Source organism: Erpetoichthys calabaricus, chromosome 2, assembly GCF_900747795.2.
Source record: "Erpetoichthys calabaricus chromosome 2, fErpCal1.3, whole genome shotgun sequence".
Taxonomy (NCBI): Eukaryota; Metazoa; Chordata; class Cladistia; order Polypteriformes; family Polypteridae; genus Erpetoichthys; species Erpetoichthys calabaricus.
In genome coordinates, this window is record NC_041395.2 from 336,051,260 (window position 1) to 336,067,484 (window position 16,225).

The 16,225-nt window shown below is 41.1% G+C and overlaps 1 protein-coding gene across 3 annotated transcripts in view; it reads right to left on the reverse strand.

The window, feature by feature from the left end:
- Positions 1 to 16,225, reverse strand: part of LOC114647350 (caprin-1-like) — an 84,476-nt gene that overhangs the window by 54,757 nt on the left and 13,494 nt on the right. The window lies entirely within an intron of this gene.

The window sequence follows — 16,225 nt, forward strand, 5'->3', positions numbered from 1 at the left end:
AAAAACAGCAAAATGGGGACAGACTGGTATACACTACTTATGCAAACCTTGGGAGTTGAATTCCATATACAGTAGGTGTTCAACAACCAGGACTTGCCCGTTTTTCAACCTTTCAAAATATCCCATTTGCTGCCTAAAGACAATAATCCAAAAATACGAAGCAAGTACATTGGTTTGGGAGTTATGGGAGATGAACACATAAGAACAAAGGAGAATTTGCCAGTTAAGTGGTTCCAAAAATCCAGGTTTTAAAACCAGAAGAAGCCTCATCATGTGACCACAATAAATCTAAATTTGGGTTTTGTCTCTTGGCAACAGTCTCATCTCACCTCAAGTTTTTTTTTTTTTTTAAATAACTGAGAGATGTGTATTTTAACAAAAAACAAAAGTTAACTTGTTTTCCCATTGTTTTTCATCAGCTGATATCGTCGTTTATCAGGTTGCCTATGTATGCAGACCAAATCTAGGTCTCCTCAATTCCTATTGAAAACATTTGTACTATACAGTACACAAGAAAGTGCTTTTAAAAGGTATTTGCATTTTTAATATAGATTTCACATGCATTTTACCACCCCCCAAAAGTTATTTTTTTATCCTGCCACCACACGCAAAGTGAGCAATCAGATGGCATCACTCAACATTGATGTCTGGTAAGAGTTTGCAGCGAATATTCATGCACGGTTTTGGAGAGGACAAAACAAAAATCACAAAAGCACATCTGGTGCTAAACTCCAGTTTGAGTGCATCAAAAAAAGCTCTAGCTAAGTCCGTAGTAGTCCTGATGAAGATGATCATACATTACAGTCGATTAGGACAAGTCGACAAGAACAAGCTGTTCATGAATTCCGACTAAAGTTCCCTACTGCGGTACCTCTTGTACCGAGGAGGCGCTGCAACAATCACCGCACATAATACATTCACTTCATGATATTCCTGCTCTCTGAACATTTAGAATGCCAAGATAAATACTTGATATTTTCATGATGAAATGCATTAAAGCAGGTATTAATCATGTGGGGGCATGGCGGCGTGGAGGTTGCACTGCTGCCTCGCAGCAAGGGTGTCTTGGGTGTCCCCTGTCTTGAGTTTGCATGTTTTTCTGGTGGGTTTACTCGGCGTGCTTCAGTTTCCTTTCAACATCATGTAGGATGTGGGGTTTTGTTCTGCTATATTGACCCTGCTAGTGTATGTGTTGCTCGTATTCACCCTGCAATGTCCTGGTGACTCATTCAGGATTTGCTCCTACCTCACACACAATGCTTACTGGGATGGGCACAACCCTGAATGGATGGCATAATTAAACATGTATAACGAAGATATTTTTAAAGTTCTGATCACTCCGTGGGCTAAGTTTGTAACTAGTTTTAATTTCACAAAGACGTTTACCATATGGTGATTGGTTATGTGCAGAAAGAAAAAGGATGGATAGGAACTGGGGTTTTGGTACGTCAGACAGACAGCACGCGTGCAATAAAGAACGTGTGCTCAGAAGAACATCCGTTGAATTCTGTGTTTGTGTCTCCGACCACCAGATCACAAACCTAACATTTACACAATATTTAAAACTGTGCGATACCCATTCATACATCGTTTTTCGAGCCTCATCACACCTGCATTAAAGTTCTTTACACTGAACGTACACCTGAGGACCCCTTACTGCGAGGGAGCAGCACTACCGTGCACATTTAATACCTGCTTTAATGCATTTCATCATGAAAATGATATCAAGTATTTAACTTGGCATTCTAAATGTTCAGAGAGTAGGAATATCATGAAGTGAATGGATTCTGTGCAGCGATTGCTGCCGGCACCTCCTCTTAGTGCGGAGGAAGATCAGTTTAAGAAGCGTAGTGATTAACAACTGGGAACGGGAACACAACACAAAGCATTTAATGTGCTGCATTAATTTATGATGGGGTTTGAGAAAATCTAGTAAATTAAACATTGATTTTAGGATGAAGTTTAGTTTACGACATTCTACTTTAAATTATAAACTATGAGAATAAAGTGGAAATGTCGACTTTAATCTCGACATAAGCGTCAAAATTAAAGTGTAAATGTCGAGAATAAAGTCAACATGTTGAGTTTATTCTTGACATATAGTTTGGTTTTTTTTTCCCGTGTCCGTATTTTTTTTTCCACCATGGCCCTAATACGATTCCGTAGGGCTATACCACAAATAGCATCATAAATGCAAGTTGCAGTTTTATTATTTATGTATATTGCTTAGCTTGAAGAAAAGGTCCATATTAATGCAGTTTACCTAAATGATGCTTCAGTTGGTAAAAGATGTCATCAGCAAGCTGCACTGGTTTTAATTTATTTTAATTTGGTGAATACAGTGTAATTTAATTTTATTGTTATTTATTAGTTTAAATATTATACAGTTTAATGATGGTAAAGCTGTTTAAAAAGTCACTAACAGGTCAGTGAACAGAGATGGTTAACATTAACAGAAAGTGTAGTTGGTTTATAAAAAATACTATTTATTCCTTTTCTATGACATGTTCAGTGCAATATAACTTTTGACAAGCACCTCTGGATATTTTACTAAGTCTAAATGCCTCTTTGGATGGTTGAAAATATGTTGTCAAAATTATAGTTTAAGTTTTTACAAAATTTGTTCAATAAAAAGATTCTATATTTTGACTGCATCTGTCATGCAATGTGATTCCTTCTCTTCATTAGTTCCACCCCCCTTGAAAAACTATCACTTTATGGGGCCATGCAAAACTGTATTAATACTTGTGTGCACATTTAAATTTTTTTTTTTTCCCCCCCAATGTACAATGCTCATGACAGTGGAATAGGTTATTCTTAGCCAGTCTACTGCAGTAATTGCAGTGGAAAATGTTAACATCCACTCATGCATGAGAAAAAAAATACCGTCGAAAACCGTGATATAGAATTTTGGTCATACCGCCCACCCCTACTTTGTAGGTGTGGATTACTTCAGTTGTTACCAACAACTGGCAAAAATTTCGTGTCAATAGCTCCATTAGAAATATATTTACTGAAAAAAACACTGATGCGTTCAATACTTATTTTCCCCACTGTATATTTTCATGTAGAGTATTCCTTTAACAGTTGTCTTTTACACTTTGGCATGCTGGGCTGGTAACATCACTTCAAGAGAGGCCAACCGAATCAACAAGCCAATTAGAAGAGCATTCTCCGTAATGAAACACACAATGGACACCCTGGAGGTCACAGCAAAGGAGAGAATTAAAACACAAAAAAAAAAAAAAAAAAAGTTCCATTATGAACAATGCTGCACAATCTCTCTCACCATCACTTAGGACTTCCATCAAAATATTTAGCAAAAGCATGTTAAGAAATGTGAATGTGGCTCCTTTATACCGACAGCAATAAATTTGTATAGAGGCAATCCCAGTCCCAATGAGGAAAGTCAGAAGTGCTCTTTTAATATGTATCCTTTTGCAGTCATTCTGGTACACACACACACACACACACACACACACACACACATCCTGAACCCTATTGAAAACCTGTGGAGTGAACGGATGAGAGTAAGCTGGAGAGGGTCCAGGACCCTGGATGATCTGGAGAGAGATTATGTACAGAAGAATGGTCTCAGATGCCGTGCTCTGTATTCTCCAACCTTATAAAAAAAAAAGAGAAGACCCCGTGCTGTTATATGGGCAAAGGGAGGTTGCACAAAGTATTAAATAAAAAGTTGTCAACAATTGTTGCACGTGTTTTTGTTAACCCCTTAACCGCCCTCTGCCGGATATATCCGGCATCGTAGCTTTATTGCTGACGCCTTACTGCCGGAATTATCCGGCACATTTGCCTGTGTTTATGTGAATGCCTGGCGCGTAGTATAACTGACAGTTTGGCGTGGGTATTATTACTTCGTTGTATTTCGACAACTCTGCGCTTGTATTGGCCGATCACGTGATGTGATTCGAAAGTGAAAGCTGTGAATATGGCGAAACGTAAACTGACTTCAAGTGAGGTTTTGCAGGCGATTTTGGACAATAATTCTGATCATGATTGTAGCAGTTCTGAAGAAGATTTTAGCGACAATGATGATCAGCAACGTGCGCTGCATGATACTGTGAATAACGACGCATCGGATGATGGCGATGAGTGGGTGTATCCCCAGCATCTCAACTGGACTGCTGCCCGTTATCTGAGCCAGATATGAAAGATCCAAACCGTGACCATTTGTTCAAGCTACGTCCTTTGATTGACCATTTATTTGAAACATTTCAGCAGGTAAATACTGCTTGAATAAATGTAAAGTGAAAAAAACGAAAATTGTTCAGATTTCTCCTGGCATGGGGAATATTTAGGGAGTTGCGGTTAAAAGGTTAAAAATATGCATTTCAGGATGAAGGCTTTTTTTTTTTTTTTTTATCTTTGAATAAATTTGTTTCAATTAAGTCAGATGTTTCAAATTTTTTCAGGGCAAGATGACGGTTCTTCAGCAAACAGTGATTATTTTTCTAACCCTTCTTACTAATTTTTAGAAGGCGTGCCAATAATAGTGGAGGACATTGTACATATCTCTCTGATTTGAATACAGATACTTTTTTTAACCTACCTATTTAAAGAGCTTCTGTAACAAGCCAAAATTTTCCCCTAGGAACAAAATGTTCTACCTCTCTAAATACATTAACTTTAAACCCTACAAGAAATAGAAAACCTACTGCAGTAGATGCTTGGAAATCTAACCACAGTATTTTTCAGACCATAAGGCTCACCGGATTATAAAGCGCAATATCAATGAATGGGTCTACTTTCATACATAAGGCACATCTGATTATAAAGTGCATTCAGCGAAACAAAACAGTCAGATAAGTCAAACTTTGTTCAGTTGTAACATAAAATACAAAACAATACACTCACTTTTTCAGTTCATTTCTCTTCCACAAATCCACATTCTTCATCCTCAGTGTCTGAGGTATTTAAATAGTTGGGCAATTTCAGCATCAAGCATGCCCGGATCTCTCTCATCATTATCCGAGTCAGTCTCATTGCTGTTGCTGCTTAGTGATGATTCCGCCCTTTGTGAAAGCTCGGACGATACCCGAGACTGACACCTTAGCCCAGGCATCCATGATCCATTGGCAGATAGTGACGTAACTCGCCCAGCGTTGCTTTCCTGTCTTGGTGAATGTGTGTTCACCTTCTGTCATCCAATGCTCCCACGCAGCTTGCAACTTAACTTTGAATGACCTGTTGACGCCGATATCTAACGGTTGGAGTTCTTTGGTTAGTCCACCCGGAATGATGGCAAGCTCCGTATTAGTTTGCTTCACTTGGATTTTGACAGTATCGGTGAGATGGGCTCGCATGGAGCCACAGATCAATAGAGACAGAGATTTGTGGAAAAAGCCATCCGGTCTCCTGACGTAAACTTCTCTCAGCCACTCACTCATCTTCTCCTCTTCCATCCAGCCCTTTGGGTTAGCTTTGATGATAAAGCCGGACGCAAACTTTTCTTTTGGCAAAGTGTTCCTCTTGAAAATGACCATGGGTGGTAGTTTCTGGCCATTAGCCTGACAACCGAGAACTACAGTGAAGGAGGACTTCTTGTTCCCTGTGGTGCGTATAGATGCCGTACTGCTTTCTGTTTTCTCGACAGTAGAGTTCACAGGGATGTCAAAGGTAAGAGGGACCTCGTCCATGTTGGTGATGTGTTCCGGCCAGATTTTTTTTTTTTCAGTGATCTTGTTCTTGCAGTAAGTGCAGAAAATGGCCAGCATTTCTTCGTAATCCTTTGGCAGTTGCTGCGAGATTGTAGTTCTTGTACGGATGGAGAGATTACGTCTTTTCATAAAACGGAAGCACCAAGAAGGACCTCATCGAACGTCAGTGATCTTCATGTCACGTGCTACCGCTGTTGCCTTGAGTCGATTAGAGACTGTAGAGACGCTTCTACCTGCTGTTGTCTGTTCAATAACCCACTGTTCAACTTTGTCCTCTAACTGTGGCCATCTCGCTTTGTTCCCTCGGAAACTCTGTTTGGTCTTCTTTATTTGGCGCAGGTCACCTTTTTGCTTCCTCCATTTCCACACCATTGATTCATTAATGTTGAATTCTCTCACAGCTGCTCTATTTCCATGTTCTACTGCGTGCCCGATAGCCTTGAGTTTGAAATCTGCTTCGTAAGCATGTCTCTTAACAGGTACCATTTTGGGGTCCTAATAAGCACACTGTAATACCATATGTTGAAGTACAGTACGTATTATTCCGCGAGGCCCCTGACTACGGTAGCCGTAATGCTCCAACAATCCATCAAGCGGTGCGGCTTCGTAGCTTACCAAAGTCATTCTAAAACATTGACAGATTTTTGAGCACCGTGTACCACATAAAAATCGGTTCGAGGTCAGTAAGCACAACCAGAATTAATACATAAGGCGCACCGGATTATAAAGGCGAACTGTCGATTTCTGATAAAATCCTTTTAATTTTAAGTGCGCCTTATGGTCCGAAAAATACTGTACTACAATTAAATGAGCTATGAAGAATGCTCACCTTAGGATACTTGGCTCTATTACTCCATCTCGGTGTACATCTGTGTAGAGTTTTACAATTAACTGCATGAACAACTCAAATAGTCGCCCCCTACTCTCTTCGCTTTTTTTTATACTTTCTAATTTTCCTACTTTCACATTCTTCAACTTTCTCCACATTTGTATGGTGCACACTTTTTTTTTTTTTTTTTTTTTTTTTGAGCCTTTCGAACTCCACTGCTTTCATAATCTGCTCTGCATGTGTATAGCGCCAACGTTTGTGAACGTCTCTATGAAGTTCTACTTTGTCTTTTACTCTCTTAATTCTGAGCCCGATTGGATGTGCTTCATTTCAGTTCCACTCGTTACGGGCTGATAAATACTTTCCTTATTTTCTCAATTTGCACCTAGATTAATTTTTTCTTTTTTGCTCTTTTCTCTCCAAGGCTTTTGAGTCTCTTTTCTCTGCGCTGCTTTCTTCTTCGCTTAGTCGTCGAATTTTCATTTATAACGTATTGTCCTTATATGCTTTGTGTGTGCCGAGACCCGGGATCTGTGTGTGCTCAAATCCTTCACAAGACTTAATGTTTTGCTGCCCAGTTGTCTTATTTGATATTGATTGTAAGTAGGGTGTGTGTTGCAAGAATCTCATGTTCTACGTCATCGTGAGACAGTCCTGGGTTAATCTCTTGGCACAATGTCTCATGTTTATTGTCCTCGCTGGTCTTTTAACTGTCTGTGATCTTAACGTGAAGATCACGTCTCAACACCCTACTGTTTCTCTCTAGGATTTTTTTTATAAAATTGTATTATATTATTATATATATATATTATATTAATAAATATATACATTAATATATATATATAATATATATTATATTAATATATATACATAAACATACACACACACACACACACACACACACACACACACACACACTAGACATTAAGCCCGTTACAATAAACGGGCACTAGAATAGTAGTGCATAAACATTAGTAGGAACAGTCTATATTAAATGGAAAAGGACCGTCTATTTTCTGTTACAGTAATACTGGCTTGTATGTGGCTGTAATATGTGTCACTGTATTGTGTGCCTTTAATTTTCTCTCACAGTAATACATCTCTCCAGTAAGTATTTTAATCTGTGATGGCGTGCAGCTGATTATTGTGTGTGTTGCGTCTCCCCAGCAACGGAGTTTATGTGCACGAAAATAAATCTACTTTAAAAAAGTCTTCCTATTGTAGTATCATGAAAATTCGTATATTTAGGAAAACACTTTACCGGGCCAAGTTTATTAATCGCAAATCTGACATCCTCGGAGTGAACACTTGCACAGCAACAAACACTAATCCCACCTCTTTGGGGAAGCTGGTCTACGCGTCTCAGTACCCGATTGGATTTTTCGTGTGTTATGTTTTAGGTCTTACCTTATTTACCGAAATCCGATTGGATCGGCTGCGCAATATTTTATAGGTCCCGCCCACTCTGTCTTGTGTGACGCGTCAGGCGGCCTTTGAAGCATCGCACCGTGCCCCGCGCATGCACACTTCACCAGAAGACACACACAGGGATTTTATTATATAAAGAGAAATGTTTTACTAAGAATCCATTTTAACAAATGCCGCTGGCTCAATCTGCAGTGCTTTATCAGCCATGACATTCCCTAGATCAGGTCTTTTAAATTTCACTATTGTCTCAAACCACAAGGCAGCAATGGCTCTACAGGTAGGTCCTTATATACAGCCGTATGTTTCCTAATTAACCACTAACTTTGACAATTACCAACTCAAACTGCTAAAAGTATTTACATCAATTCCTATAGTCATTCGTGCAATTTACAAGGGACTTGGTGTATGTGTAAAATTTGACTAACTGAAAATCTGATGCAGGAGTTAAAGCAGAAATAAAAATCAAAATCGGGACAAAAAAAAAAAAAAAACCTGCTAATTAACTAAATGCATTAATGGAGTTAAATTAATTGTTTGGTAATATGGAATACTAGCCAACCCACGGCGTACCATACGCCGCATAATCAGGCCGCTTTTTTAATGATTTTTAACCACAGGGAAAAAATTAACATTTGAAAAATCCGTAATTTAATAAACCACCAAGAAAAGTAACATTGTAACAATGCACGGTACAAACCAACATACAATTGTCCGTGACTGACAACTGGAGGACCGCCATCGCACCTCCTCCCATAGCGAGGGACGGGGGTGGACGGCCATCAGGCACGGAACGGAAGGAGAGGGGAAGGATGCCCAGCCCGCCCCCTCCGTCATGCTAGTCTGCCGATTTCTCGTTCAGTATGCACTTCCTGGTCACGTGCCCACCCCCAACTCGTCCCCCAAGTCGTTTTCGTCTTTGCACAGTCAACATGCACCTGTGAGTCACGTAGACTTTTCATTGTTCTTTGCGGTTCTGGCTGCTTTTCTATATATAATCCACCAAGTCAACCAACCATGGTAGTAGCGGGGGGTGGGTGTACAAAGGGCAGGGACATAACCAGTGCGAGCGTATGACCCGCACTTACTGGGAATTCCTCGTTCGTGGGGAACAATTGCAAGCCCCGGTTTCCAGCACGAATGGGCTTCAACGGCTTACCCACACCTCTCTGCGCCAGGTAAACACACGTTGATCCATTCAGTGTCGCGCACATGCAGTAAATGAAGATCTCATGGCAAGCCTGAAAGCATAAAATTGGAGCTGTGTGACTCGTGTTCTTTTCGCGGTTCGCTTTTCCTCAACATGGGTCAATTGTATGTGCCAGCCTGGATCTCTGTAAGGGAATAGCAGTAGATAAACCATGGGGTCACAGTTCATATTGAGAACAGAGATACGCTTGCAAGTATCTCCCCTTGGATATATGCAAATGTCGCGTTGTGCAGGAGGTTCCCCGTCTTCACCTACAAAAATAGCAGCAACATGAGTTTGACAGGACGGGGCGTTATACCTTCTCATATCCAGACTTGGATTTTTCCATGAACACCATTAGTACAGCAGTAACAGGGTTACCGTGAGTGATAATGTCATGTATTTGTATGTAAAACTTTGCGAAGGGATTAACTTGTCGTATCATGTTGTCTAGTTGAAGCAACAAAATGTCACTGCAAGCGCGATTACAATCCTTTTGCAAACGTTGAGTGGTAGCCTCAGCAGAATATAACTGACCGTATTGTGGTGACGCGTCAGGATTGGTATATAAAGGAGAGACCTGGTGGTAAATTTGACCGTGGATTCTGAAAATATACGGTCCTTGTCCAGAAGGTTGAGCGATGTGTGAGCCCACTGACGCGAAAGCTAAAGCTAAGTTGTATTCCCTGATATGATCACAGTAATTTTGGGACAGCGGGTTCTTGCCAGTCAAGAGGTCTTCTAATAAAAGAGGAGGTTTGGATAGCGGTGGCAAAGACACCTTGCCAGCATGACAACACTTAGTGTAATGTCCGGATTTGTTGACCTCTGCTGGCCAATGAAGAGCATTGCAAGAAGCACATAGTGCGGTAGGTAGGCCAATGTAATGTTCTTGGACGTGAATGGCGGTATCTTCTTGAAAAGCTGCAGAAAACTGAATGTGATGTTTGTGCATTAACGATTTAGTGCTGTGTTGACACTGAAGGGAATTGGAATGAGTTGTTTCGAAGCATTGCTGGCAATGTTCACATTGCATAATTCGTTCAGTGGAGTGTGTTTTTAAATGCATGTTGAGATCTCTCTGCACTCAGAACGTTTTTGAACAAATCGTGCATTGAAAGATCTGTTTGGAATGCGTTTCTTCAGTGGAGTGTGTGTTTAAATGTGCTTTGAGAGATTTCTGGCGCGTGAAGTTTTTGGAGCAGTGTTGACACTGAAAAGAATTCATCAGGGAATGTGGTTTGAGATGGTTAGTAAGGTATCTGCGTGCATGAAAGTGTTTGTCGCAAAGTTTGCAAACAAATGTTTGTGATGAATGGATCTGCATATGGTTGTGGAGATCCATCTCACCTGTGAAGTCCTCGTTACAAAATGTGCAATTGAAGGTGAGAGTGGAATGAGTTCGTAAGTGTTTGTTGAGAGCGCGAGTTGTTTTGAAGCATTGCTGGCAATGTTCACATTGCATCATTTGGTTAGTGTTGTGTTTTTTTAAATGTGCGTTCAGATATCTCTGCACTCAGAAGCTTTTGGAACAAAAGCTGCATTGAAAGTCCTGTGTGGAATGCGTGTGTCTTTAAATGTTTTTCAGGAAGAGGAGAGTGGGGAGGTGACGTCACATTAGTGTGGCGAGCAAGTGGGTGTGCACCCTGTGTGCACATACTGACAGCGTCAAAAGATGTCACCAGAAGGTCATCATGTGTGTATTTGAGAGGCATGAGAACCTCGTAATGCCCATGATCCAAAGGACCGCTAAAGAGCCGGGATATGGAGAGACGCTGGGCCGGATTGTAAACTCGAGGAGAGGCATGAGGACGTTCTTGGAAGTAAATGCTGATAGTAGCTGGAAGGATTTGGGACACTGCCACAATTTCTGCCTCGCCACCATAGACTCCAGAAGTATTCATGTAGTCAGCGTATTGTTGAGCAGATTGTATAACAATGCCTCTGTGACTAACAACAACGGACACCACGTCACGGAAGTTATCCCAATGTTGGCAAACAAAGCCAACAGCCATGTTGCGAAGTTTGAGAGCAACAGTTTCGTCAATGACATTTTTCCAGAAAAACCCGACTGATAGAAGCAAACAGTTACCTGATGCAGGAATTTCTAACATTGAAAGAAGTGTTGTTTCCATGAAATACATTTGAAGCGGTAGCCATGGAGGGCAAATGAACAGTCAACGTGGCTCACAGCTGGATTTGGACCGCAGCACAGACCAAAGCGAGCGAGTATGTGTTTGATGAGCTGTTCGAGTTGGCGGGCAGTGCTCGGAGGTGCGTTCCCTATCACGTGGGAGGAGGGGATAGAGTTTCGGGGCTTCGTTGTTCCTTTCCCATGGTTTTCGATGGTGGACGCAGTCGGGTGTCGTAACCGAAAAGGATAATGAAAAGTCAACGTGGCTCAGAGGTGCATGTGGACTCCTAGCACAGACGAAAGCGACTTACGGGGTAGTCGGTGAGTTGTTGCTTCCGGACACATGAGCAGGCAGTGTGAACGCCTGGAGAGTGAGGGTGGACACGGGCCGGGGAATAAGGAGTGTTGGTGGGTGGGGAAACGTTTTCCGTGTTCCTGCAGGACCATCTAAGAAGACACATGTTTGTCGCGGATGCGAATTGCTGTATGTAGCGTGTAAAACAGTTTGCAATGGTGCACGCGGTCGTGCGTCGTAACTGAAAAGTCAACGTGGCTCAGAGGTGCATGTGGACTGTACTAGAAATTTGATTCTGTTCATCTGGACAAAGTTTTTAAGTGGGAGAAATATTTCGAGACTTATCCAAGTCTCTTCCTCAGTCTCAATTGACTGCAGGTTTCCCCAACCTTATAAACAGTACCTTTGCTTAATCACAGAGACTAGCACCATTGACAAAGGGCCAGTTGATCAGTGATATGCAAATTGTCCACTGATTAGTAGACGTGTGAACCATTCATAGAGGGTTGAGGAATGGCTGCAATCACAGCATTGGAAGATGGCGACAGATGTACCCTTAGGCCCCCTCCTCTGTTCAGAGATGGTCGTTCCTTTTTCACGTAAATGGCCTCCTTGATTCCTCTATCAAACCAGCGCTCCTCCCTGTCCAGGATGTGCACCTCTTCATCTTTAAAGGAGTGACCACTATCCTGTAGATGTAAATAGACTGCGGAGTCCTGGCCTGACGAGGAAGCTCTTCTGTGTTGTGACATGCGCTTAGCCAGTGGCTGCTTGGTTTCCCTGATGTACAATTCACGGCACTCCTCCTGGCACTTAACTGCGTAAACTATGTTACTCTGTTTGTGCCGTGGGACCCGATCCTTGGGATGGACCAATCTTTGGCGTAGCGTGTTTTGGGGTTTGAAAGCCACTGAGACCTGGTGTTTCGAGAAAATGCGCCTCAGCTGTTCCGATACTCCTGACACATACGGGATCACTAAGGGTTTTCGCTTAGGCAGTGGATGTCCTTCCTCTCTCATGAATCGCTTGGAGCGTTCTTTAGGTGTCCTCCCTGCTTTGACAAAGGACCAGCTGGGATATCCACATTTACTCAGGGCCTTTTTGACATGGTGTTGTTCTGCTTCCCTGGCCTCTGAGTCTGTGGGAACGGTGTTAGCTCTGTGTTGTAGAGTACTAATGACACCTAGTTTGTGCTCTAGTGGATGGTGAGAGTCAAACCTTAGATACTGGTCTGTATGTGTGGGTTTACGGTACACATCCACTTTCAAATGTCCCCCGTTGACGATGGAAATTTCACAGTCTAAGAAGGCTAGCTTATTTTCCATATCCTCTCTGGTGAACTTGATGTGTTTGTCCACCCCGTTGATGTGGTCTGTGAACTGTGGTACCTCCTGAGATCTGATTTTCACCCAGGTGTCATCCACATATCTGAACCAATGGCTCGGTGGTGTTCCAGGATAGGATGAAAGAGCCCTCTTTTCCACTTCTTCCATATATAGATTGGCTACTATAGGTGAAACAGGGGAACCCATGGCACACCCGTGCTTCTGCCTGTAGTACTGGCTTTTGTATATGAAATATGTTGATTGAAGACACAGTTCCAAAAGCAGGCACACTTGGTCTGCGTTGAGAGGTTCTTTTACTGAGAGTGGGGTCATTCTGTAATCTCTTACGTACTACCTCCACTGCTTCAGTCACTGGGACACAAGTGAATAGAGATGTAACATCAAATGAGACCAAGGTTTCTTCTGCCTCCATAATGACCTCTCTCACTTTCTCCACGAAATCCAAAGTGTTCTGAATGTGGTGTTTTGAGCTGCCTACCACCGGGTTAAGAACAGCGGCCAGGAACTTTGAGATGTTATACGTGACTGAATTGATCATGCAGACAATGGGTCTTAAAGGAGCACCCTGTTTGTGTATTTTTGGTAGACCATACAGACTTGGTGTAGATATATATTATAAGGTTGGGGAAACCTGCAGTCAATTGAGACTGAGGAAGAGACTTGGATAAGTCTCGAAATATTTCTCCAACTTAAAAACTTTGTCCAGATGAACAGAATCAAATTTCTAGGATTTCCTTACCTGGATTATTGAGCATGCATCAAGACATGTGGACTGTAGCACAGACGAACAAATGACTGCATGTTTTCCGAGGCGTCGCGTCCGAGTTGGTGGGCGTGGCTCTGCGAGTTATCGTATCCAATGGTCTTCGAGTTGGTGAGCGTGGCTGTCTTGCGTGCTTTCCATGGGTGTCTTTGTCGGCAGCTTAGTGAATTTTATATTTATATATATGTACAAAGTTGGGGATTTTTGAGTTTGAAGGGTTTTAGCCAAGTCCAAGTAAGCGTATTGCCTCAACTGTAAGTCCATTAAAGATAACATTTGAAAAAGTTTTATAGTCTTTACTGTCAAATGCACAGAGTTCAGTAAAGTAATTTGCACAAGCAGCGTTGGGCCATATGACCTCAAAATGTTGGTTCTCTTTATTTAAATGTGTTAAAAAATTCACAATTAATCTTGGTTCAAAAATGCCACTTCGTTAGTTTTGGCACCCTGATCTCTAAATTTATGTATCATATGATCTTCTGAAAAGTTTGTTGCAAACATGCTAAACCATCACAACTGCACACACATCACCTCAAATGTTTAATTTGGAGAAATAATGTTCACTGTCTACAGAACATTTACATCTGGTAATTCACATTTACAATTTTGAATATTCAACACAGACTGAATATTAATGAAAATCACACTAAAGTTATTGGGTCATTACTGTCCTATGTACAGATTATAGTTAATTATGTACACATCCAAATAAGTTTTTTTTTTTTTTTTTTAAGCACTCAAGTAATTTCTACAAAAAAAAAAACATATCCCACATCTAGTGATGATCCACACAATTCACCAATGAGATTTTCACAGCAAATATGTGGTTTGTCAGCAACCTTGTTCGCAGAGTTATTTTCCTGGAAAAGTGCTGTACAGCAGGCTTAGATGAACTATCTTCCACCCAGCACCCCATGAAGCCAGAACGACATCACAAATTTGTAGTAGCTATGCCCAGAACTTGCATGATGTCATTATCCCATCAGTACTCCAGCCTGTAAAATTAATGTTTTACATCCCTTGTCATCTTTCAAAATAAAATATGCAAAGGAGTTAGTTATCTCATTCAATTTAAAATTAATCTTTTGCACATTGAATGGTATTAGTGAATGCTTGTGTTAAAGACTACTGCTTTGGGAAATCACTTTGGCCTCGAGTGTGCACACCAGTGTGTCAGTTTTTGGCAATACACTGATGTTTTAACAGTGATAAAACAGGCTGCTCACATTAAGTTCAGTTGCAGCTATGTTGGACTTCGGTTTGTTCAGCGTCCTGTTTACTGGAGCTTAAACTTCACGAGAACACTGCATCTTCTTTAAATATTCTCGTCTTCATTTGCATCCGACTCAAACCTGCCCAACTGGAGTCCTGACTAAGTGCTTGGGTCATTCTCATGCTTGGCATGCTACTTTTGTTTTGAATAAAGAGCGAGGGCAGCAAAAAAAGGTAGCATATGACTTGGGGCTTTTACCCAACATAACGACATGATCAAAAATTAGTTTAGTGACAGCTTATTGAAAAAGTACCAGTAATTTTTTGGTACATCCTCCAAACCCTACATGCATGTGCTAATCATCAACCTTCGGTCACCATGACTAGGGAGTAGAACAACTTTACCTTTAAACTCCCATCTCCCTTTTGTGAAATCTCAGAACATATTTTCGCATGAACAGGCAATGAGAATAAGGAAACGTACATTGTACACATTAGGGTGCACTTCTCTTGAAACTGTATGAAGTTGAATAATCAAGCAAAAAAGTAGCCTAAAAATGTATGACATGCAGTAGGACCTGAAGGAGGCAGAATTATGTGAAGTGAAGGGCCATGGGGGGTTGGGGGTTAAATTCCCACAAGATTTCGGACAACTATGAGAGGTTAATGCCACTACTCAAGGTACCAACGGTTACCAAATAAAATGGGTTAATTTACTTTTGCACACATTAAATGCATTAAAGAGATCTGAAATCTTAACTGAGAAAGTTGTGAGTGTGTAGGATATTAATCCTATAAGACCACCACCTCTTATATCGATATCAAAAAGTAATGACTTTCAAAGTTCAACTTTTTAACTTGTTCTGGACTGTACACTTATTTAAATTCTGTGTGCAGTAACTTTTCACAGAGCATTAATGCTTAATCATTTCAGTTTTAAATCAAATACTAAGTAAAATGTCCTTTGACATGAGTCACATAAAACCTTGATCAGAGCTTCCCTATTGGAGACGGATACAAATACAGATCTGGCATTCATCAGCTTCCAAAAAAATAAAAATCTTACTGCATGAAAACTTGAAAGCTCTGCGCAAGAAGGATGTGTAATCATGTGCATACAGCACACTCCCAAAAACAAACAGCCCAATGAACCAACTCTCTAACTCACACTCCATGCACTAGTCTCAAGTACACTGTGATTGTGTGCTACATCTGACCAAACTTACCATCATCAAAAGGTGGATTAGATCAAACACACCAGCAAATGACAGAAAAAGCTCATCTCAAACACAAATTGAAATACTGTAACCAAGACATGGTTGGCACTTTCTGCCTTCTGTGCTACGTCCCTGCA